Source organism: Pogona vitticeps, chromosome 5 (assembly GCF_051106095.1).
Source record: "Pogona vitticeps strain Pit_001003342236 chromosome 5, PviZW2.1, whole genome shotgun sequence".
NCBI lineage: Eukaryota > Metazoa > Chordata > Lepidosauria > Squamata > Agamidae > Pogona > Pogona vitticeps.
This window is the reverse complement of record NC_135787.1, coordinates 59,698,999-59,725,395: the sequence shown is the minus strand read 5'-3', so window position 1 is coordinate 59,725,395 and position 26,397 is coordinate 59,698,999. Positions and strand designations below refer to the sequence as shown.

General features: G+C 37.3%; 1 protein-coding gene and 1 long non-coding RNA gene across 5 annotated transcripts in view; one reads left to right on the top strand and one right to left on the bottom strand.

The window, feature by feature from the left end:
* Positions 1–26,397, bottom strand: part of TENM3 (teneurin transmembrane protein 3) — a 1,852,170-nt gene that overhangs the window by 706,459 nt on the left and 1,119,314 nt on the right. The window lies entirely within an intron of this gene.
* LOC144589400 (uncharacterized) overlaps positions 1–26,397 on the top strand; it is a 103,471-nt gene extending 77,074 nt beyond the window's left edge. The window contains exon 2 of the long non-coding RNA XR_013545485.1: positions 1–26,397. This exon is cut by the window's left edge and continues 8,559 nt beyond it. This is a non-coding gene — a long non-coding RNA (uncharacterized LOC144589400).

The following is a 26,397-nucleotide window of genomic DNA, read 5'->3' as shown; positions in this document are numbered from 1 at the left end:
AATTTTAATTGTTGTGAGACACAACAATTGTTGGGTCCCTAAATGGGAGGAATGTGGCATATAAATAAAACAAACAAACAATGAATAAAAATTATGGCTGATATGTATGTATCAGCATTATGTGTGTGGAGCTGCATGAACAGGTTTTCAGCTTGTAAACTTCAAATATTTAAAAATTATTTAAATCATAATCTCATTGCATTCAACAGGGTTGACTGCTGTCCGCAAAATATAGGATATGTTAAAAAATCTCAGTCACCATGTGAAATCTTGTCCATGGTAATTTTGACTATCCAAAATTTGGATATCCACACCCAAAGCATCTATTATCTGCTTCAGCAACATTTGCCATGAGACCTAAATGCATTTACACACCTAATAACAGAGTTTTATCAAATATCAGACACTGATGACAAATAATAGTAGAATCTTCTTGGTCTTATGCTATGCTTTTCAAAGGAATTTGACTTAAGTGTTAAAATAGGCAAAGGCAATAGATGTTTGAATTTTTATTGTATTTATCCCCTCCTTTTTGTTGTAACTTGCTCTGCTTAGTGCTATATGTTAATTGGCTATAATATAATTCTGCTTGTACACTATGAAGCTTTATTTATTAAGTGCATTTTAGTGACCTCCCTTATGGTGAATAAATTCAATAATTGCCTCTTCTGATTTCCAGCCAAGGACAATTAAGAAAATAAAGTTAACCTGCTGCTGTCCGTAGCTGAAGAGAGTCTACAATGAAGTTACTGTCCGTTAACAAGCAATATTTTAAAAGGGCTTATTCAGTAACAGCTTTTAGTCAAGTTTTAATTGACCAATATGGATTATTTTGTTAAGGCTTCTCACAGACGTTGAGTGCAGAGCAGAATGACAGACTCTTTAGACAAGAGACAGCTGAGGCAATGGTGAGATGTCTGTATCCATGGCAATATAAGAATTGATTGCTTCATTCTACAAGTACCTGCATTCAATTAAGCAATAAACTAAGATCAAATCCAGAGCAATGAATGTCATTGCATCTGACTAAAGAAGTATAGCGTATTGTGGGATCTCTTTCTTTTCACTATAGATTATTCATTCCTTTTACACCTCCTCATAAATTATATGTTCATAGTTGCTTTAGTATCAGATTAGTGTCATATTTCAGATAGATGGTGGACAGTCTATGAGTCTTTGACCAGCTTGTCTCTCATATGGTCTTCTCTGATTTGACCAAAGCAGAGCTGTAATAGAATAGTTTAAAGTGGCTCATTATTTATTTTGTCCCAAATAGTGTTATTATATCCTGTGTCATTCCATTATATTTTAATGCATTGTTTCATTATTTGTGCTGTGACACACATTGACGAAAACATTATTTAATGTAGTCTTGGACCAGTTACTAGCTTTCAGTCTAACTTAATTTCCAAGGTTTATGCAAGTATACTGTGGACTTATTTCTATCTATGTTACCCTGATTTCCTTAGCTAAAGAGAAGAATATTAATATGTTGAATTAATGAAAAGATAAACAGTACTACCCCAGGTTTCTCAGTGACATCTTCCATTCTAATAGAGGTTTGTTTGGAACTAATTAGATACAACTATTGTAATGTGATTGCCTTGTTCAACTATATTTCAACCATCTCTGACCTGCCATTGTACAAGCTGGTGATTAGCCTGTTCAAAGAAACAGAGTTGCACAAGGAGACAGAAGAAACCAGCTTGTGAAAGCTCAAAAAGAGTTCATCTGCATGCACAACAAGCTGAAGCATGACTGTAAAGAGTATTCTGACCAGAGGCACTGCCAACTGCATCTCCCTTGGGAGGGCTTTCCAAGGTATCATCACAACCTTCTCTTTTGTAGACACACAGTACACTTTCTGATCTTTCAAGTAAATAAGAAGCCAACGTAATTATTTGAGAATAGGGTTAATATGGCTGCATCTGTCTTAGCAGGCAAACTGCACCAGTTGAATCTTCCAAGCTGTCTTCTACAGCAGCACCACATATGACACATGACCATCATTCCAGCTAAAAATACCATAGCTTATACTAATGCTTTAAGTCACCAATGTCATAGTGGTTTCTGGTGGTTATGTGGCTTAAAAGAAGAGTCTACCATTAGACAGGCTGCTGAATATGAGTGCCATGAAAGACACCTAGACAATTTATTATCATTGTAATTGTAGCACGAGGGACTGGGAAAGGCATTTGTGAGTGCAGTAAGGCTTATGGTTCATTTGGAGAAATAAAGTGCACACAAAATGATGCAAGAAATTATTAAAATGTGACAACTGAATTTACACATTTTTGCCTCTGGTTCCAGAATAACTTGATTAGCCATGATTTGCCGGTCAGAGTTGTCCAATTTGCTGCATAATCTTCTACATACTTACCTAAGAATTAATATGCATAAGACTGTGCTGTTAGAATAAGTTGATACTTTTTGAATTCAAAGACTCAATGCAATCTAAAAAGAAAATAAAAATCCAACCCAGCAAGTAAATCTAATTTGCTTTCAGATTTAGTTTCATCTTGCTTCAATAGGTTTTAAATAGAGCTGACAAATAGAGCTACTTATTGCTATAAATTTTAAAAAACACTCCACAGGGCAAAACTTATAATGATATCTTTTAGACAACATCCTAATGTCTACATGTTGTTTTAAAGCCAAATAAAATCACCTGCCATCAATTCTACCTTTCACTGTCTAAAAGGATCTTCCACGCTACCTGTGGTCACTTAGAAGAATGAGACATGCTATCTGCCTGCAAGGAATCTCAAATGCAGCCACTGAATATACTCTACTTGCATCTTTATCTGCCACAGAATACCAACATATAGAGACTAATACACAATGTACAGAGCTGACCTGCTGTATGTTTATTCTTCAGCTCGTAAATTGTGTTATCTCACCAAGAAGCTGGATCAAAGAATGTGTCACATCCTTAACCTACTAAATTTAATTTCACCCACTTGCAACCTTAAGACTTATCTGTAGAAACTGTACATCTACCACAGATGATGAGGATAAAAGAGAAATAAAAACCCTTCTAGAAATAGACTTAAAACTTTAGCTCCCTATGGCTTAACCTTAAAGACAATATATCTGCTTAACATCAAGCAGTTTTCAGAACTCTCCTTGAAATTTTCCCCTTTTCTATGATTCACGATACATCCTTTATCTGTTCACACTATGTACCTTTTAATGTTCACATTGTAAAGACATTTTCTAATACAGCAAAAGCCACATTAACTAATAACCGGCATAAAAATAAGACGGTTAAAAGAATATACTTCTATCTCCAGATTGTGCGTTTGTAGAACACTGAATAAAACAAATCTGCCAGTTATGCCCCATGCATGTTAAAAAACAGAGCACAAAACCATTCGGAGAATATTTTAAGGCCCAGGCAAATCAATTAGTGTTTAGAAAATCATTTGACAGGAAGTGATTTGTTCATATAAAATGTCCTTTTTGTTAGTCTATTATTCCTACAAGAAGATTAAAAATGTAGGGCAAATTCAAGTGACTAAAGCAGTCACTCCATTTGCTAGTCCGTACTTGTTGTTTTTGTTTAGTTGTTAAGTCGTGTCTGACTCTTCATAACCCCATGGACCAGAGCACGCCAGGCCCTCCTGTTTTCCATTGCCTCCTGGAGTTGGGTCAAATTCATGTTGGTAGCTTCAGTGACACTGTCCAACTATCTCATCCTCTGTCGTCCCCTTCTTCTCTTGCCTTCACACTTTCCCAACATCAGGGTCTTTTCCAGGGATTCTTCTCTTCTCATGAGATGGCCAAAGAATTAGAGCCTCAGCTTCAGGATCTGTCCTTCCAGTGAGCACTCCGGTTTCCTTGAAAATGGATAGGTTTGTTCTCTTTGCAGTCCGGGGGATTCGCAAGAGTTTCCTCCAGCACCACAATTCAAAAGCATCAATTCTTTGGTGGTCAGCCTTCTTTATGGTCCAGCTCTTGCTTCCATACATCACTACTGGAAAAACCATAGCTTTCACTATGCGGACCTTTGTCAGCAAGGTGATGTCTCTGCTTTTTAAGATGCTGTCTAGGTTTGTCATTGCTTTCCTCCCAAGAAGCAAGCGTCTTTTAATTTCGTGGCTGCTGTCACCATCTGCAGTGATCATGAAGCCCAAGAAGGTAAAATCTGTAACTGCCTCCATATCTTCCCCTTCTTTTTCCCAGGAGGTGATGGGACCAGTGGCCATGATCTTAGTTTTTTTATGTTGAGCTTCAGACCATTTTTTGCACTTTCCTCTTTCACTCTCATTAAGTGGTTCTTTAATTCCTCCTCACTTTCTGCCATCAGAGTGGTATCATCTGCATATCTGAGGTTGTTGATATTTCTTCCGGCAATCTTAATTCTGATTTGGGATTCATCCAGTCCTGCCTTTTGCATGATGCATTCTCCATATAAGTTAAAGAAGCAGGGAGACAATATAAAGCCTTGTCGTACTCCTTTCCAAATTTTGAACCAATCAGTTCTTCCTCCGTGCTAGAGGACTCCTATTGATTTAGTGGGATATACTTAAACAAATGTTTTAGTGGGTCTGCTCTACTTGGAATTATCAATTGAATGTAGCCCAGAAGCTTTGCATCATTTGCAGTCTTTAACATTAGCAGAGTATCATAAAGCTGTAGATGTTACTGAAAATGGCAAGTATATGTATGGTTGTCTTGAACATTTTCCATAGAATTGTTGTGTTCTGTGATCAGAACATGTCATTCTTCTCAGCTTCTTCCCAGCAACACGGATAAATCTATGGAGCATTCTAGTGAATAAAGTTAGCATCTAATTTGGCCATGTGTCTATTGGTAAACCAGTTGTCTGAGATAAGCTTCATTAGACAGAAACAACATAGCCATGGTTATCTATGCTAACATCACATCCTTGTTATCGTCTTTCAAGAATCTTAAAAGTTTTCATTCTGTTTCTGGGCACAATTCTGAAGTGCTTTTTTCACATTCAAAATCTTAAACATTGCCTACCTCCAGGATTGATGAACTTCCTTGAATGACTTTCTTCAGGTTTCCCTGCCTTGACAGGTGAGGCAAATAGTAACCAGGGTGGTGACCTGAGGTTGGATCTTTTCAGATATGGTACCCCAACTTTATGAAGTGCTTCATAGGGAGGTTTGCATGTCACTTGTTTTATTTTTGTGTCTAGGAGACAGCCTTTTTATTAGTATTGAAGAACTTGTTATAAAATTGTTTAATTTTTCTATATGATTTTGTTACTGTTTTAATTGGCTTTATATCAACTGCTCTCATATAAAAAGCTCACAGACAAGATAAAATATATAAAACAGATAAATACAATTATCACTGAGTATTAGCATTTTGGATTTTCTGCCCAGGGAGACATGGAATATTGGTCCAGGTTAAGAACCTTGAATAAGTCAGTGCTACAGTGAATAATTATCAATTGTGGGGACGTAGAGACAATGCAAGTCCACACAATTGAAGCATTTCAATATGATTCACAGTTGGATTTTGTATGAATATTTTAATTTTCATGTTCTCATCACGAATGTTTCCCATATCTATGCTTATTTCTTGACCTGTGTCTAATTCATGATTTCTAGCTGAGACTCAGTACTCAGTTGACAGTACTCAACAGTGCATTACAGCAGCATCACACAGATAAGATGCAAACACATCTGTATTCAGAAATTGTCATCAATCTTTTGATGCCAAACCAATCTTTTGGCAGACATAGTGGAAAGAAAAGCTATGATATTGTGCTTTGCAGACACATTAGTGACAAGAAAGGCACAATAAGCAATTTCCTCAAGTTGAATGGATCTCAAATAGATGTTCTAGACAGATTCATCAGACTCAGACAAGCAAACAATGCAAACATAGCTGCTGCAGAGTATTGTACAACTCAACAGCTGTGAATTGAACAGCATGAAGCATACTATTACCAAAATGGTGGACGCGTTTTGTGCAATCAAAAACAATATGTCCCAAAGATTTTAAATTCAGCATACACCCAGTGCAACAGAGGGATTTATTTATTTATTTATTTTAATACCATTTGTCTAGTAGACAGAAAATAGGATTTAGACATGAGATTCTTGGTTTCAAACTTGGTTTCAACTTCTGCCATTGATTCACTGTGTAATTGTGGATTAAATCTCTGTATCACTATGTGAGGTTCATACTGATCTATTTGTCTGGTATTGTGAATGTAAAAAAATTTACAAGAGGGTTTTTTGAGGCTTTAAATTTTATCTTATATACCAGTAATATACAGTAAAAGTAGGTGTTCTGCATTGAACAGAATTTATTCCACTACTTATACTCTGCATAGTTATTCACAATTAAAAATAAAGAAAATAAATAAGGAGCTATAATATGATGACATGGTTAACAGAAACTCACAGGCCTGTTACAAATGTATTATTTTTAAAATTAAGAATGTTGTTTCATTGTGGAAGTTTGTGAGAAACCTTTTTTGTGACAACAAAATTAACTTCATATAATTATTTGTCTGTGTTTTGCAGTGATAAACATGTATAGGGATCTCATAATGATCAATCTTCAGACAGAAGGATGTTTTGCCATCTCAGTTTAGACCTAAAAGGGTTATGATGGCAGCTTCTTTTTCCCATTGCCCACTGATTCCATGAATTGTCCAAGCACAGCATCCTCATGGTATCAAAATATGTACATATTTGAGGGACTTACTGCTCCACCTACACAGTAGGCAGAATTATTTGCTATGCCAGAAACCGTGTGATGTTAAAGAATCATTCTCTTCTTCAGAGTTATATAAAAGAGTTGATCTGAAGGCAGTAAGGCCACATCCTTTCCCTCAATCATTCATTTAATGATATACATCCTTGCATGCCTCCTTGTGTGGGAGAATTTGATACCAAGAAACTTATTTCTTTGTCCATGAGATACTTTTTTCATTTCTCATTTGGAATAATTATTTTTATACAGATTGCATGGCTAAACTATGATAGCTGCCTGGCTTGTTGAATGGATTTTTAATCATTTGATTGATTGTGTCTTTTTCATCAGTCAGTTTGACGTGTTTTTGGTGCTTATGTGTGTTTTTCTTCAGAAAGGGGGAAATAGACTTGTTTTGAGAAGCTGTGTTTTGCCCAAATTGTGGAAATCTGAACAAGAAAAAGGCCTTCTCCAATTCTCATGCTGGAGTTAAGAAATCTTTTAAAGTTAACAGACTCTCAGACTCTCTCTTTGACAATAGACACTTTACTGAGTTTTCTCCATCCCCCTATTCCCATTCCAGTTCTTGGGCTTCTAGGTACCGAGCGTTCTCCACTAAGGATGAAGTGACACACATTAATTCAATGTAAAACAAGTAAATAAATATGTTTGAAAGACAAAATGTTTCTAATCAAAATTGATGCTTTAGTGTGCAGACCTCAGTACAGAACACATTTCATTGAACATGAAATCAATTTCACTAAGACACCTGAATTTCTTTAATATCGAAGCAAGTTTTAAAGTGTAATATCAAGGTGAGTTTTAAACTCTTATGAAACCCCAAACTGAAGTGTTGGATTTTTAAAGAATAGTATTTAGTGACTGAAGTAGAATACTGAATTGACTCAGAACATCTCAGGCTTGTTGAAGAGAAAAGTCTTTGCCTGCTGTGATAAGAACAACAAAGAAAAACATGCCATTCTAGAACCCTGAAAAAGCCCTTTCTCACAACAAATATGCCTCTAAGGGAGAGAAGGGTCAAGATCTCAAAACTCAGAAAGGCATGTAAAGGGGACACTGACCTTTTACATATCTTCATCTTAAGTAATATAGGGTTTGATAACAAGGAATACAACTGTTTTCCAGAGACAGACTTGGTCAGCTGTCTGATCCCAGCGTTCTGGACCAGCTGAAATTTTGGAACACAGATGGTACTGGGTTATAACTAGTCCACTTTAACAGCATTGCTGTTCTGGGTTCCATGTTTTCTAACTGACTGCAGAAGTCATCTTTTGATTTGGGCTAAAGTTCTGAGGCTATCTATAGAGGTAGAGATGATGGCATTTTATATTTTATTAGCTTAGGGTGATTTTTTCAATTGTGACTCTACCAAGAGAAAGCAGACCCTGCCATATTTACACATTTTTAAAACATGCAAACTAGATTTCCAATGTTTTCCAGCTGATATATTTACCACAAAATATAGCAGTCTTGATGCTGGTAGAGGCCAACCAAGAGCAGCTTATAAACACCTATAGCATTATTGGTTGCTGATTCATTTCCAGGCTCAGTTTGAAGTGATGTTAATGGTGACCCTAATAGGGTTTTCAAGATATATGAAATGTTCAAGGACTGCTTCACCATCACCAACACTCAAGTGAGTTTCAAGGAGCAAGCAGGGATTTGAATCCAGGTCTCCTGAGTTCTAGTGCAACACTTCATCAAGTAAGCTCTCCTGAAAGTTGATGGGAATTTCTAAATCCCTACTATTTGAGACCAGTTTATTTGAAAGACCTTCTGTGTTCTTATGAACCTGCTCTGGTCTTCAGATTGGCCTCATATGTCTGTTTTGCTTTGTTTTTCGCTTTTGGCTTTGCAGACTACTGCTAAGCAAGCCATGGACTGTTGTTCTGCCCCCCTCCTTTTAACAAGAGGCCTTGAAGGTCTACTTGTTTCAAGTTGATTTTAGCTAATATTTGGATAAGCTCTGGACTTGTCTCTTGACTCCTGTTTCTCTTATTTAAGTTGTTTCTAATTACCATATGTAGTGCTCAGTGTTTTAACAATCTAATAAATGTTCTAGAAAGGTTTACGGTTTCCTATTATACATTCTGCTAAACTTTGTAAGTTGGTTTGGTCTTGTATGATGTGAGCCACGTTAGGAGGGTATCCTTGAACAATATGAACAATAACCACCGCCACCAAATTGATTCTGACTTATGGCAAGCCTTCTCAGCGTTTTTTAGGTATAACATACTCTGAAGTGGTTTTCCAGTGGACTTTTTGTGGGGATGCCATGGGACCCCGTAGCTTGCCCAAAGACACACAGGTTGATTCTTCTCCTAGCAGCAGAGTGCACAATCAAGCTCCTGACTCTGGCCCTACAGTCAAGTAACCAACTTACTTAGCTATCCAGGCAGCTTGATCACTGAATACTGGCCTGCAAAGCTATGTAAGCAAGCAAATAAATGAAAGAATAAACATATTGAAAAATTAAAAAAATGTCCACAGGTCTTTAAAACAAGAAGTAAAACCATGGCTGTGAACAGGGCTGCTTATGGACTGAATGGGAAGGTATGTCACCAAAAAATTCATCCTTGCCCTCAATTCTGGGCACAACCTTGCTATGATCATGGTGTTACTAATAAACAGATAATGCCATCAACTATGGATTTGTACCTTCTTTTAAAGTTACAGTAAAAATTCCATCCTAATATTCTTTTCTGAAAATCTCATCAAAACGGGGAAGATCAACTCTTAGAAAATAGAAAATATACAGTGGAAAGCACTGCGTTATTAAATATCAGTTTACTTTCTTTAAAAGTACCACGATTTCCCTAGGCAAATAGGGTTTCCATGCTTAGTTGATTTTAAGTCATTCCTGACCAGAGCCTGCCAACTATGTCAAAAAATGTACATTTTTTTTCAATATATTAAATGTTTCAGAGGAATAAGTTGAAAACAACACATCCAACACTGCTTTTCTGAGAATGAAACTCCAGAAATGATGGACAGTAATAAAACATCCAGGACCATTGTACTCTGAGATAAATTGTTCCTTTTCCTCAACCTTTTAGTGATACATTTCTAAAAGTTGAATAATTTTGACATGTTGCATTGCTAAATGAAATATTAATTTGGAAAGAAAGCACATTGTTTACTTAAAAGCAGCTATGCTATTTCAAGCAATTTGTAGTACTTGTGATTTTAAAAAAGAATAGCGTTGCTCACAATAGTAATGCTACGTAGATGAGAAGAGTACAAAAATAATTACAGGAAAACACACAAATTACATTTTAATTTCTATTCCTTTCTCAAAATTGATGTCATGGATAATCAAATCGTATGGTAAGTGCATACTTTTCTGATAGTGTCCAGAAAATAATAATTAATGCCAAAAATCAATGTGTTAATGGGTTTCTCTTGCTTTTGAACTTGCCTTACTAGTTCTTTGATACTTAAAATCTCATTTTTCCTTTTTTTGTAATGACAGAGTTGGTGGAATAAGAGCAGTTAAACTTGCCTAAGTAGTATTTGGTCCACCAAGTGAGATATCAAATCTACATCCAACTCTTTGACCCAAACATTTGATGCCAATGGAAAAACTCATTTTGAATGATCTGATCCTGTCACCCATAGTGCCTGAATATGTCGTCAGTGAGAAAACAGTAATCTACTACTGAAGAAGAAAAGAATTACAGTCGCTATAGTTGAGAAAACATACCAGAGTAAATGAATACATAGAGGATGTAGAGGATATAGCCTTAAAAGTGATATAGCCTTAAAAGTGGCAGGCCACGTTCCAAGAAAAGATGTTGCCAGATTTTTGATTTTTTTTTTTTGCTCATAAAATAAGGTACCTCCGTGCTTAGAAATGCTTTTTTTTAGGTCAATGGACTCAAATTCATAGTTTTATTCATTCACTATCTTTAATATTTTTGTATTTATAAACAAGTAAAATCTAAAGAAGGCTGAGCGCCGAAGAATTGATGCTTTTGAACTGTGGTGCTGGAGGAGGCTCTTGAGAGTCCCCTGGACCGCAAAGAGAACAAACATATCCATTTTGAAGGAAATCAACCCAGAGTGCTCACTGGAAGGACAGATCCTGAAGCTGAGGTCCGAATAGTGAAAGCTATGGTTTTTCCAGTAGTGATGTATGGAAACGAGAGCTGGACCATAAAAAAGGCTGACCACCAAAGAATTGATGCTTTTGAATTGTGGTGCTGGAGGAGACTCTTGCAAATCCCCTGGACTGCAAAGAGAACAAACCTATCCATTTTCAAGGAAACCGGAGTGCTCACTGGAAGGACAGATTCTGAAACTGAGGCTCCAATACTTTGGCCATCTCATGAGAAGAGAAGACTCCCTGGAAAAGTCCCTGATGTTGGGAAAGTGTGAAGGCAAGAGGAGAAGGGGACGACAGAGGATGAGATGGTTGGACAGTGTCACTGAAGCTACCAACATGAATTTGACCCAACTCCAGGAGGCAGTGGAAGACAAGAGAGACTGGCATGCTTTGGTCCATGGGGTCACGAAGAGTCGGACATGACTTAACGACTAAACAACAACAAATATCTATTTTTTAAAAAAACCCCTAAAATTAAGGTTAGTTTACAATAAATGTATATTGCCACTACTGATATATGTTGCACAAACCTGGACTTAAATGAAAAGGATTACTCATAAGTTGGACAAGCTGAAGGACAGAAGGAGGAAATCTTTAAGAACCAAAACTCTTTTACTGCTGGTGATGTTATCACTTTTCTATACGAATAACTATGCAATGCAGTTTGACCAATATATTTCAGATTTTGATTTTTGTTACAACAGCAGCAACAACAACACCAAAAGTAATAGCAAGAATGATGACAATATTTGGTCAAATTGGATCCACCTTATGGCAACCCCTTCCACTGTCTTCTAGGTATAATGTACCTGGTTATTGTTTACTGACTGTAGACTATGGATGTGTGTGACTACATTCACCATTTATAATTTGCAACCGATTAGGCACAGATGAATTTGAATTAAAATGCAGTGACTACATGGTGTAAAACTCAATGTACGGAAACCTTTGTGAAATTATTTCATTTTAATAGTAGGCAATCATCTTTTTTTGTTCAGCTGGTAGGGGCGGTTCAAATTTGCTCCAATCAGGTGGAGATCACTCTTTTCTACTGTCTGCCCTGTGTGATTGCCTGATCCAAAGAAAAAGGAGTATTTGTGGGAGTGTCAGTTTCCCTCAAACAAATGCTTGTTGTTTGCAAAAAAAAAAAGTGTTATTTTAAAGGATTTCAAGGCAATGCTGGAACATTAGTAGGTCACTTCAGGAAAAGTAAGTTTTAAAAAAGATGGATATTGCTGAATGGCACTATGTGAAAGCCAGCTTCTGCTGTGCAAACACAGCCTTTTGCCTCTGCTCCTGGCCTGCTGATTCTGGCAAGTGGTTTGATGGCTGAATGATGTCACCCAGGAAAACCCAATCTGAAAAAAAGTGACTCAGAGCAGATCAAAGTGTATTTTCCCTGCTAGATGGTCACACCCTTACACTTGCCGAACAGCTTTTCTTTTGTCATGAATATTGACCACAGTGCTGCAGCAGTCCATTTAAGATTAGTTGGCATTAGACATTATGTTATGCAAAATGAGATACAACCTTGGACTGTCCTAATATTGCATAAGTGTACTCAGTGTAAACAAGGCTTGTAGCACATGTTTTGTGTGCAGAAGATAATCCCTGGCATCTCCAGCTTGCATTGGGAAAGACAGCTTTCTGAAACTTTGGACAGCCAGTGCTAGCATGGTTGGGATTGGCGTATGTTTCAGTTGAACACATTTACAGGGCTGTCAGTTAAAGAAAATCGACACAGAGCTTGTTAGGAAGCACTCTGATTATCAGGATAGTGATATCATCGGCCACCCTCTTCTGGCATCCATTTCCTCTGAGGTCTGCTATAATCCTGACAGTATTTTGAGAATGTGGGAAGCATGAATCAAGATAAACTCAAAACAGCAAAGCAAGAAACTGAACAACTAATCATTGTAAACACTGAGGGAATTAAAATGAAATAGGATATTTTCAATTAGGCAGTGTTTTTCTCTGGTATGACAAACTCTGAAGAAACTGTATGGCTCTGACACTGAAGTGAGACACAGAACAAGTAGTTAGGGTCTATAATGTAATATCAGGCAGAATAATATCAATCAGATAACATGGGATTGTATATTCCTGGCATGTACTTGATTATTTTTCTTGTGTTAAGTATCATTATTATTTTTAATTGAGGTGTTTTATTTAAATGGTTCTAACTGCATTGCATTTTAATTTAACTCATTTAATTATGGTTAAATATTGCTAATGTAATTTAAAAGTTGTTTTTTAATTATAATGCATGCTGCCTTGGACTCCCTGTTTTGGAGGGATTACATGAGATACCAATCAAATAAATGGTCAAGTGAAATAAAAATATACATGAGAGGTGCTAAGCATTATATACTAAAACATTTCATTTGATTGTTTAATATCAAACTTGTAAGATTAGTTAATATAATAATTTTGTCTAATATTGATAATGGGGGGAAAGATTCAGAGTGAGATCCAGGTTCACAAAGATTTAAACCTCATCCATATATTTCTATCAATGATGTAGCTAATTGCTATGAAGTAATCGCTCATGTATGGGGACGTGGTGGGCTGCGGGTTAAACCGCAGAAGCCTCTGTGCTGCAAGGTCCGAAGACCTGCAGTTGTAAGATTGAATCCACGCAATGGAGTGAGCCCCCACTCCCGCCAACCTAGCGGTTTGAAAGCATGCAAAATGCAAAATGCGAGTAGATAAATAGGTGCCGCCAAGGTGGGAAGGTAATGGCATTCCGTGTCTAGTTGTGCTGGCCACGTGACCATAGAAGATTGTCTTCGGACAAACGCTAGCTCTATGGGTTGGAAACGGAGATGAGCACCGCCCCCTAGAGTCGGACACGACTGGACAAATTGTCAAAGGGAAACTCTACCTTTACCTTAAAGGCTCATATATGGGCATGCAAAGATTGCACCTTGCAATTTCATTTTTCTTTATGGTAGGCATATATTTATATTATATGGAAAACAAAACAATGGTGTACAGACTGAAAACATTCATTATACATTCCTATCTCCAAGAAAGGAAATACCAAGGAGCACAGTAACTATAGGGCCATTCCTCTAATGTCCCCTGCAAGCAAAGCAATGTTTACGATGTTGCAAGAAAGGCTTTTACCATATGGATCAAGAAGTGCCTGATATTCAGGATATATTTTGAAAAGACAGAGGCACACAAAATCAGTATCCGCTGATTACTGAAGTGCAGCAAAAAATTTCCGAAGAAGATCAGTCTATACTTTACAGACTACAGCAAAGCTTTTGACTGTGTGGCTTATAAGAAGCTACTGATTGTTCTGAAGGAAATGGGTGTGCTGCAGCACTTGATGTCCTGGTGCATGACCTATATTGTGGACAAGAAGCTATATGCACAAAATATGGAGAGACATACATAGATTTCTATAGGTAAAGGTGTCAGACAAGGGTGCATTTTATGCAGAACATATCATGTGGAAAGCTGGACTAGATTCTGAAGGAAGAGTGAAAATTGGTGGAAGAAACATCAATACTTTAAAATATGCAGATGACATCACCTTACCTGAAACAACTTCTGATGCAAGTGAAAGAAGAAAGTGCCAAAGCAGGATTGCAGCTGAACCTTACGAAGACAAAAATCATGGCTACGGAACAATCACACAACTTTAATGTGGGCAATAAAGAATTTTAAATTTTCCAAGATTTTGTAATACTGTACTTTGGTTCAATCATCCGTCCAAATGGAGACTGAAACCAAGGAATCAGAAGAAGATTGGGACTGCAAAGGGCAGCAACGAAGGAATTAGAAAAGATTATCAAACGAAAGTATGTGTCACTGGAGACCAACACCAAGATAATTTACACATCATTGTATTCCTAATTTTTATGTACAGATGTGAAAGCTAGACGGTGAAGAAAGCTGGCAACGAGAAAACTGATGTGTTTGAAATATGGTGCTGGAAGAGAGCTTTGTGGATGCCTTGAACTGTCAGAAGGACAAGCAAGTAGGTCCTATATCAAATAAAGCCTGAACTATCTCTGGAAGCAAAAACAATGAAACTGAAGCTGTCCTACTTTGGGCACATTGTTAAAAGACAAGATTTGCTAGAAAAGACAATATTGCTGGGAACAGTTGAAAACAATATTGCTGGGAACAGCAGATCAAATGCAAGATGGCTTGAGTTTACAAGAGCTGAGCAGGGCTGTTGAGGGCAAGACAATATGAACATACATATTTGAAAATGTGAAAGTAGAACTGTAAGCAGATCCTGTAATTTAAGAAGGAATGTATCTTTACATTGAGAAATAAGAGCTATTATGATTTTCATTTTCCATCTTTTTCCCCAGAGAGCTGAACTTCATGCTCCTTATCAAGTGAGGAATGTCACCTCTGTGCTGGTACAACAGACCTCCAGAACAATGAAATGAACTTGATGTTACTAGCATTTGTGTTCCTCTTGGAAACAAGTTCTTATTTTCTTTGAAGGTAGCAATAATATGAAGATGGGGAAACAGTGTAATAATTAGACAAATTAGTGTTAATAGCCTTGAACAAATAATATATCTTCTGAAAGTTACAGAAAGTGAGCACAATCTTATTAGAAGTTGCAGTTTTTCACAAGAGTCCCTAATACACTTAACCACTGCCCTGCTTTGCCTAACATTTTCATCAAATCCCACATTTTTAAAATAACACTATCCTGCTAGACAGTCATGATTCAGACATGCCTCCATTTTTGGCATAATTAACACTCATCACATTTGTAAATTATTGTTCATTGCAAAGATAAGTGAGTTAGTTTTTTAAAATTCTAATGGATTTTTTTTTGGATGAAATTTGAAAAACTGGCCATAAATAACAGAACAGTTGAGAAGATGATAAAATAAAACTTGATACATAATAGCTGAAAACCTATTGCTTAGTGTAATAAGCTGCAGTAGAACAGGCCCATATGCATCAATGGAGCTTATGGAGTAGCTGAATCATCAAATTATCATGACACTAAGCAGCAGAAGGGCCTGGTATGCTCGGCTCCATGGGGTCACAAAGAGTCGGACACAACTAAACGACTAAACAACAATAACAAAGCAGCAGAATTTCAGCCAATGTTATCATTAATGTAAAGAAATAAAAAGAAAAGAAAGGACAAGAAAAGTGGAATACTATTTTTACATAAATTTCTATAACAGGCTTTCAGATATCTAAAAAATTATCTATATGCAGTTGTCACATCAGCCGGTGTGAGCTGCTCTTTTCCTCTTTGGGTATTTGACCAGTTCTGGTAGGAATGTGTGCTTCTCTCCACCACCTCCTCCAGCAGCTGTCTGCTCAGATGATAAGGTGGGGCAGGGATTCCTGCAGCTCTGCCTTTGAGTGGGTTGCTGCTGGAGGAGGTGATGCAGGGAAACACATGCTCCTCCCGGGAGAGGTCAAATACCTAAAGAGGAGGAGAAGATCAGCATGCACTGGCTGGTGAGTGGGGAATATGGCTGGGGTGGGGTGGGGTAAGGGAATGTGCAGCACCTGTGGTGCCAGTCTGACGATCTAGCATGAACCTCCGAACTGAGGTTCGAGGCCATCTGTCACAGCAACTTCTCTCCAAACTTAAACTGTAAACATAATCTGTACATGCTTCAGATATTTAATGCTGGCATCCATTGATTAGGCAATATACAGTGGTCCATTTTCCCATTCCATTCATCTCTAAGAACCTGTATGTCAGATTTATTAGCTGACAATGAATATTTATAAACAAAAAAAAATGTAGGCTTCTTTTTCTGAACTGATTCTATAACTTGACTGTATTGAGATATTGCTGGTTTTGTAAATATTGCCACTCTGCTGAAAGTCACAAGTCATATCAAGCCATCGAAAGAGAATGACAAACATTTATCACCAGGTCCAATTGATTGGTCATCTGACCAATGACTGCCCTATTTGTCCAGTCTTCCACACAAAGGGCGTATTCTCAATTTTTAAGTCTAGTTTGCTCCAGAATGTTAATTTAGCATGTGAAAAAGATTCACATCACAACTATAATGACAATATGTGTAATATCTCTCTTACTGCTGAGGTTGTTAGTGATTAGAATTTATTTTAACTTATGTGGAACTGCCCATGTTGAGAGAAGCATCAGACAAAAGTCTTCCAAACGGGCAAAGATGATCTAAGGGAATATTAAAACTATGCAGCATTTTCCTTTTCATAGCTTTTACCAAGACAGAAATTAAGGTTCAATTTTACTTAACCATTACAATGATATTATACAAATATACGTATGAAGGAGGATGCAGTGGGAATCTTTGCCCTTCACCCTCACCAAAGTAAACTGCACAACTCATTGGGACTTGACCTTAATTAATTTTGTACCTTGTGACCCACCGTCATGCTAAAACCATCTTTAAAAGAAAGAAATAACTAGCAATGAGCAAAGATAACAATTGGTTATTGCTTTTGCATATGATGTTGGCTGCTGTCGACAGAGACCAGATTCAAACCCCATTACATACAGTTATGTCCAGGGTTCAGTGGAATATGGCAAGCAGACAAAATAAACTCTACACAGCATCATCTTTTCATAAGGGTTTACAATGTTCTGTCTGCATTTTAGCATCCATTTCTGAATGTCTCAGTTTACATAAGGTTTAGGTGGATTTGGCAGTGTAAACAGAAGAAGAAAGGTGGCTTCTATGAACACTACAATTTAAAACATAAATAATTTAGAAGACTATTTTTCACTTGCCCTTTAAAAGAGCCTGATGATGATTTATTTAACATACAGCACTATGACTAAAATTCAAACACCACATTCATTTCTATAGTTTAGTCTTAGATTGGTAAAACAAAGATACCATTTTTCTGTCGCAGCAAATTTAACGTAATTCTCAAGTTCACAGCACTTCATATGGCAAGAAGCTGGCTGTTTCCAGCTCACAAGGGATATTTTAATGTATTAGATTATTGTACTATCCAATATGAATGTGGGCATTTGGTCCTCTGTTTTCTAAGGATCAGAAAACATATAATAAATACTTTTATAATTTTTCCCACTGTGGGAGCAAGTGGCCTATCAAAACCTTAATCATTTGTGTTGTCCTAAAGGCAATTGTGATTGGTGCCTATTGGAGTTGGGGCAGTTAATGTAGACAGACACAAGGGGTCACAGTAAGGGGGAGCCAATTAGATTTCACGCTGGTACCCTTCTCTGCACCCACATTTCTCTGCTACACAGCAGGAAACTATTGTCTAGAAAGGGCAAACTAAAATAAATTAACAGTGAGAAGCTGACAGAGGGCTGTGTGTGGGGAGATCCATGCAGAAATAAAGAGAAGCATTAGTCTAAGTTCACCTCAGAAACTCATATAATTCATTTGAACTCACATGTCTCTGCTTTAGCAGAAATCATTTTAGAAGAAAGGGAGACTGGGGCATACATGCTGATTTGGTTCTCCTTGCAAAGCAAAGGTTTGAAGCAGATATGGGGAGAAATGTGAGAAATGCCTAGAAAGAGAGAAATAAAAAAATGAAATAAAAAACCAAACAAAACCCCAAAGCAATTTCAAAATAAATAGATGCCTCCTCCCATAAGATTTTAAAAAGGGAACAATTGTGAAAATGAAAAGTTATTCTGATCATTTCTTTTCTTGCAATTTAACAATCTCATTGGCTGTGGGCATTTGGCTCCCCCCCCCCCGTTTCTCATTTAAGCTTCAGTCACCTGATTGGTGAGGTATTGAGTAGTGCCTATAGATGACGTCCTCTGGTCTGCCAGTAGCCCCAGCTGCTACCGTCTACCATGGGAGTAGACACGAACATGTGATGGGAAGTGCCTCAGAAGAAGGGCGGAGAGACACTGACAGACATGCTCAGGAGCATCACCGAGCCAACTTTTCTCTTGTCACTGCCAGTAGCAATGAAGTTTAGGTAAAGGTAAAGTTTCCCCTTGACAATTTTTGTCCAGTCATGTTCGACTCTAGGGGGCAGTGCTCATCCCTGTTTCCAAGCCATAGAGACAGCGTTTTTGTCTGAAGACAATCTTCCGTGGTCACATGGCCAGTGCGACTTAGACACGGAACGCTATTACCTTCCCACCGAGGTGGTCCCTATTTATCTACTTGCATTTGAATGCTTTCGAACCGCTAGGTTGGTGGGAGCTGGGACAAGCAACGGGCGCTCACTCCGTCGTGTGGATTTGATCTTACGACTGCTTGGTCTTCTGACCCTGCAGCACAGGCTTCTGTGGTTTAGCCCGCAGCACCACCACGTCCCTAACAATGAAGTTTAGATGGAGGCTAATTCCACCACACATGGAAAGTAAATGATTTGCTTTGTGTGAGAAAATTTGCAGTATGCCACCCCACCCTCTACCTCATTTCACTAAAGAGAAATCGTCTTTGGTTAAATCACGTCTCTAAAAAGCCATTTACAGGGCAATCATATAGTTTATTTAGAGCACTAAAAGTTTGGAGTGCCCTGACATTTCTGAATCCCTTTGGGGCTTCAGTCTGGAAGGAAGGTGAAAACAAACATACAGTAGATCCATTATTCTAAATCAACTAATGGATTGGGTAACATCAATTGAAAAATTAAAAGTACCTTGATGTTCAATTGTTTTCTTGTTCAGGGATAGTCAAAGTGCAGCTCCAGATACTGCTGGGATGTAACTTCTGTCATTTTTTAGCAATATTTAAGCTGATTAAGGTTGATGGGAGTCACAAGTGAAGGCTGATGGGAGTCACAAGCAAAAATGAAGAACTGAACTTGTTTTAATCAGAAAGCTAACTGCTTTTATATACTCTTGGTTTAAATATCTGTACTTCCCACAGGCTCCATGACTGCTCTTCAGACAGTGTTGTTCAATCTTATAATATGAGGAAACTCATCCTAGGATACAGAGACCCTTTGCTGAAAAATGTCTTGGGGAAATGGAAAATATAGGTATATCTGTTCAGAGACCAAGTTTCTAGGATAACTGTTTACTTTACTTTTCACATTGTTGTCAATCAGTTTTTATGTCATCTAATATTATACACTGGTTTCCTATCTTAAATTCAGCCACCCACATACTTGTTTTCTACAGCTGTCCTATAACTTCCTGTTTTAAATTTCGCTGCTCATTAAAGGTCCTGTTTTCCCATTAACTCAGAGTAATATTAATCAAATATCTATGCAAAATTTTATGTAATAGGTGTCAGTCCTCACAGTACTGCAGCATGAAACCCATATTAAGCCAGTTGAGGATTACTACTTCATTATTCTTATGACTGTTATCATAAGTTTTTATATATGTTGTATTTTCAAGTACTTCTTACACTTTTGAGAGTGAATTTCATTGAGATTGGACTTGGCTCTTTTCTAAGTTGAATTATTTTATGTGTTTTGGCAGAAGTGATTATAGACGTGTGTAAAACTTTGAACAGAAATGTGAACTCTGTGGAACTGTAAGATATTGGAGGCATTTTGTGTTAGAAGGCATGATTAATTATACACCTTTTCTCTGATTGTCTGTATCTCAAAGTTAAAAAAAAAAAAACCTCACCGTAAGTCAATTTCCAATAGCATAGCCACAGCAGAAATTGATCAGATGCCAACAGTCTTCAAACCAGGTAAAATTTTAAGATCTCCAACTATTGCATTTCCATGATTTTCAGCAGTATTGCATCTGCTTCCAGGTTCGAGGCTGCTATATGGGTTTCTTCAGGTGTAAATCCCAGTGAGATTAATGGGAATGATTCCCACTCAGGGATGCATAGGTTGCAATTTAATAGCTCTGGGATAATTGTTAGAGTGAATATCTGAGAAAGTTTAGCATTTTAATGATCTTCATCCCCATTCACCCCAACAATATGCAGAATAAAATTATTCTCCTTATTTTCTTCTTATAGGTGGACTTCAGACTGGCTTTCAGTAAAGTACTATGACATCCATTTATTCCGTTAGAGCCAGGATTACTCTTATATAACATATCACTAATATAATCTATACAGTTCTTCTGTACAAGTAAGAATAATTACGTAGTCCTAGAAGTGTTTTGTTAGAGATGAGGTTTGTACATCTGTAGTCTCTTTCTTAACCAAAATATAAAATTTCAAAATGTAACTCTATTTTTTTTAAAGCAAGTGCACAAGCACTGAAATTCTGTAAAAGGACATAATGAAAGTGGGTTCCTTTCTTTAAGTCTATCTATTTGTCTTTTTAATTGGAAAAAGGAAAAATACATATAATTTCTTTTTCTTTTTTTACTGTTGGTCCCTTTTTTATTTACTGAGTATTACACTAGCCAAATCATAATTTATTTTCTCAGTCAACTCCATCTACAACAATAATTTAAAACCAGCTAATAAACATTAGGGTTTGTTAGAATTGCTACCGATTAAATCTTAAGTGTCTAAAACGTGCAAATATAAAGAGAATGTAATTAGAGCTATTTAAAGAATCCATTTTTAACTTAGATTAACCATACTTTCCATTTGCCTCGGATAAACACTCATAAATGAAAATCATTGCTAAGCAAGAAGCAATTACTTCAGTTTAAAATATTAATACATGCTTCCTTTTAAAAAGCCTTGGAAAATCACTTATGTACTATACAGTGCAATCTCAATTCATACAGAGGAAGAAAACAGGATAGAATTTGGAGACCTGAGCAAGCTTCAGTAATCTTTGAGGTTAAGCTTGTTCTTAGTCATTTAGAAGCCAATTAAATTCATTTCTCTGATTATCAGTGCTCTTCAAAATAAACTTCGCAAAATAAAAGAAAATTGGGCATTTAAGCTATATTAACAGAAGGAAAAGAGCACTTCATGAAACAGTTCATGAAACCGTGACTTTTCACAACGCAATAATTGAGACAAGCTAAAAAAGCAGACTAATGGCTTGCATATGGCAGGCTGAATCTCGCAGGGGGACTACTGTAGACTACTGTAACCTGTCTCTAACATATTACTGAAGTGTTAGAAAAACCTAGAAGAATCCTGCTTCTTGGTCTCCAGTAAATGGCCATGCTCACTTATGCACTGCTGTATCAGATATGAAAAAACCACACCTATTTATATCTATTTTAGTTCAGAGAAGTACTCTGAACTTAAGGGAGGAACCTAGGACAGAGAAAAGATATCACAGTCCTTCTAAGGAGCAATGGGAGCTGGAGCAACAAGGCAATTAGGACATTGCTTCACCTCAAGCGTGGGCTACTTCCAGTTGACTCTCCTCTGAGACAGAGATTGCGTCTTGGAATCACCTGAAGAAGGACACCTTCAGAGCAGGATATAATCATGCTTATTTGCCTTTAAATGTAAGTGGTCTTCTGTATGTGCCCAAAGTTTCAGGGGACTGTGAACCAAGTTCATTGGTTAAAAAAATAAAGTTTTAATTACTGTCAGGTGAGGGTTGTTTGCCTCATATTTTTTGTGTAAAAGAGAAAAATCTCCTGTCACTGAGAGATTTTCTTGGCCATTCTGTGGCAGGGGAGAGAACACCTCTTTTAACGATCCATATGGGACACATTCTACTAGAGAGTGTGGGGTGGAGACTGGTGTCGGGGGTAGCAGCAACTAGCAGAAATGGGTAGAGATTGGGATAGGGTCCAGAGGTAGAAAATAATAAGAGTTATGGCTGGGGCAGGATACATGAGTGAGTGGAAGCAAGTAGTGACTCGAGCAGAATAAATGGGTAGAAAATAACAAGAGCAGTTAAAACCTATCCATTAGGGATGAATCACACTCATTGTGACTGACTGAGTGTGAGTTGGGGAAAAATGAATACAAGTAAATAAGCCAACTACCCAGCTTTGAACACAGGCACAGAAGAAAGCAGCAGCAGGCAGCAACATTTCTAATTTCTCTACCTGTCTGCCTCAGTATGTGTGTGTATGTGAATGTGGATGTGTTTGAATGAGCAAATGTGTGTAAATCCCTGTTTGTACATATGAATTCCTATTTGTGCCCTGGTTCCTGATACCCATGTTTGCCCCTGTGCTTTCTGCCACACCAACCATGATGTGCAATAGCTGTCAGTTGTAAAACATAGGCTTTACAGCACAGAATTACAAATATCTGAAGGTCTTTGTAATGTAATGCTGGCCTGTTAAATAGTGAATAAACAGGAACAGAGGTGAAAACAGGAATTGAGCAATCGGAGATTTCAGTTTGTCTGAATTTTCCTTTACAATATGAATTCATTTCCTCCTACAGTAGGTGCAATAACTGCTTTTAGAAGAGAATGTAATGCACATGCACTTGCAATCTGGATTTGGGGCTAGTAGCTATAGTACATGAGGACTGATATTAATTTGGTTGGCTTTTGTCAAATGCATGACTAATATATATCTTTTTAAAAAATCTGTATACTCATTTGATCCATGCAAATTAGTAGAAGATGCAAATAAGATATCATTTTTATAATAAAACACCACAACAGGGCTGGAATCTTTCCTGTTTTTTTAAAAAAGGAAAAACATGAAACACAATATTTTATCAATTTTGTTTTCTTTCACTGATTCCCAAAACAGAGCTTCTGAAATACAAACAATTCATATTAATTAAAGAGAACTTGAAAGTTTTGTTTTATTTCATGTTTCAAATTTTGTGTGTAAGTTTTAATTCACCCTTTATATGTCAAATTACCTTATAAATTTTCAGCCAATATCATCACAGTGACTATTGCAAACACATGGACTATCAACAGCCAATCAGAATGTCTAGGGCAGGGCCAGAGGGGAAATGTTCAATCTTTAGAAGGGCCTGGGATTCAGTGAGAAGACTCCCCCCCATCCAATGCTTTTGCTGCCTGTCTTTTGCGTCACAGGCCTCTTGTGCCAGTGTGCCTCCCTGGAATAATGTTTGAACCCATCTCATTTCTTAGAGATCTCCCCCTTTGACCTTTTGCTGTTTTGCTCCTTTCTTTCTTTGATCATTTTTTGCTACTGTCTACTGGATTAAAGACAAGTAGCCAAGTGGTGGTGGACAGAATAATCTATGACCCCCCATCTTTGTTTGCTTGTTTTCTTTTGGAGAGGGGGGGTCTCTGTGTGTCTTTTTAAATTTTGCTATTTTCTTTGCATGCACGCGCATGCACGCACACACATGTGCATACACACACATGCATGCGTGTGCACGCGTGCGTGCATGCTTTCCATGTCTGATTTTTTAAATTTGCTGGATAGCTTAGTGGTTTAGGTCTCCAGCTGTGGAGCAAGAGATTAGGACTTCTATTCCCCACTGTGTCTCCAGTAGTAAACCCAGCCTGCATGGCCTTGGGCAAGCTGCAGAGTCACAGAATACTTCCAGAATAAGGGAATTGTAAACCACTTCTGAATATTCTCAATTTGGAAAACCCTGAAAAGGGTTGCCATAAGTCAAAATTGACTTGACAGCATACGATTATTATTATTTCTTTAATTTACAGTACTTTGTATTATTCTATTAAAGGTATGTATGCATTTTGGTGAGCTTTTAATGTTTTTTTTTCTTTTTCACATACTGTCACCTGCTTTTATTTATTTATTTATTTATTTATTTATTTATTTATTTATTTATTTATTTATTTATTTATTTATTTATTTTATACCCTGCCTATCTGCTCAGAATGAGCACTCTAGGCGGCTTTTGGGACAGATTGATTCTCTGTGTCCTTGCCTGTCTGCTTTTTTGTCCTGATGTTTTCAGAAGTGTATATTTTGCATCCACAATAATGCATGGCAAAGCTGCATTTGCCACATTATCTTTTATAGAAAGAATCATTTCATATAATTTCCTTCACTCCATAGTTAAATTTTAAAATGCCAAGCAATTATTTTCATAGGCCACTCTGCATGCCAATAAAAAAAAAATAAACGAGGGCACACAAATCTTGAGCACTGTTCATATAATACGTGCAAGGATGTACTATAAAAATATCACATAATTAAAACACAATAAACAAGAAAATTTTATTTTGAGAATGGGCATTAAAAATGCAGCTGAATCACGATGGCTTGAAATAGGACTTCAGGTTTGCATTTACAATATATGTTTCGTGTTAATGTAAAGTCTTGGTCAAGAAGAGAAAACTGAATTTACAGCTGATTTCCCCCCACAGTTAAAATTTACCATATTAAATTTCACTTTCTTCTCTAATATTTTTGAAATTAAATTATAAATGAAATATTAATAATGTCTTTACTCATTTAACATCATGGGTCATTGCTATGCTCTCTCTGCAGAGAACACATGTGTGTGTGTGTGTGCATTCCTTTCCCTACACAGGGAGGTATCCACATGCCTTCAAAAAAAGACTGCATGCACTATTGGCTTCCATCTATAGCACCAAGGTATTTTTGCAGTACAACACCCAGAAGCTCTAGCCATCACAGGGAATGGTCAGAGTTTCTTCAGAATATAGCTCAAGATTATCTGAGCCCACAAGGTTGGAAAATGCAGCTTTACACAGAGCCAATAATCACAACGCACTTTCACATAGACTTCACCACATTATAGAATTTATTGCACTAGGGGGTGGGGCGAAGTGTCACCCTTTTTCTACTAGTCTCCTACCATCCATGCTACCTCCAGAGGATCAATTTCCTACTATACTCAGCACCTTCACAGGACAGTCACACAACTGAAAACTACTCGTTTCCATTATCCCATGGAGAGCCTGTTTTGAAAAATGCTTTTAGAAACTTGCATTGGAACAAAAGCCAACCACAGACCTAAGCTGGAAGGTGAAGCAAGGATTATTTTCATGACCCTACTGCATTGGCTAGTTAATTAAAAGACTTTTCTTTAAAATAACAGTAATATAGCATTAGACATTCAGTATTCATGAAACAATAGAGGGCTTACGAGAATAAATAGGCAGGAAGACATCAATCCCAAGAAGATGGCCTGAGCTGTAAAGAACACAGGGAGAATTCCTGGTCCTTAACTTGAATCTTCTTCTAACTGCACCTTCTGTCAAAAAAATGACCCCACTTAATTGTACTGTAATTCTTCTAAAATTTAGATACTGATGACGACCCTTATTTCTAAACCCTCATTTTCTAATAAAATGATCCCTCTTCTAGCAGAAAGAGGAGCTCCTTGCAATTTCCTGTTTCTTTCATTCAGAGCAGGCATTCCCAAAACCCAATGGCAACTTCAAAGTATCACCTTAACTATGATTGTGGAGGTTTTCCAGTTGTAAACCTGTCATACCACCACCTTCTACTCAATTTCATCCATCCTTTATGTTCTAGTTTTATCTAGATCTGTTCCAGAACACAGCTCTCAGTGCTAGCTAAAAATTGATGTTGATTATGTACTTGATCATGTGCTGTCAAGTTAATTCTAACTTACGGGCCTCTTTTCAAGATTTTCCAAGTAGAGAATACTCATAAGTGGTTTACCAGTCACTTCTTCTGGATGCGCCCTAGGACTGTGCAGTTTGTCCAAAGCCACACATGGTGATTCTATTTCAGAGGAGGCACAGTGGGGAATAGAACTCCAAACGTCTGGTTCCGCAGCCAGATACACTTTGCTAGCCAGACAGTTGATAGCACACTTGGCCCCTATTTATCCACTGACTATGCCACTAAAGCAAAGAGACCATGTTATCCTTAAAGTTAAAAAAAAAGAAAAGAAAAA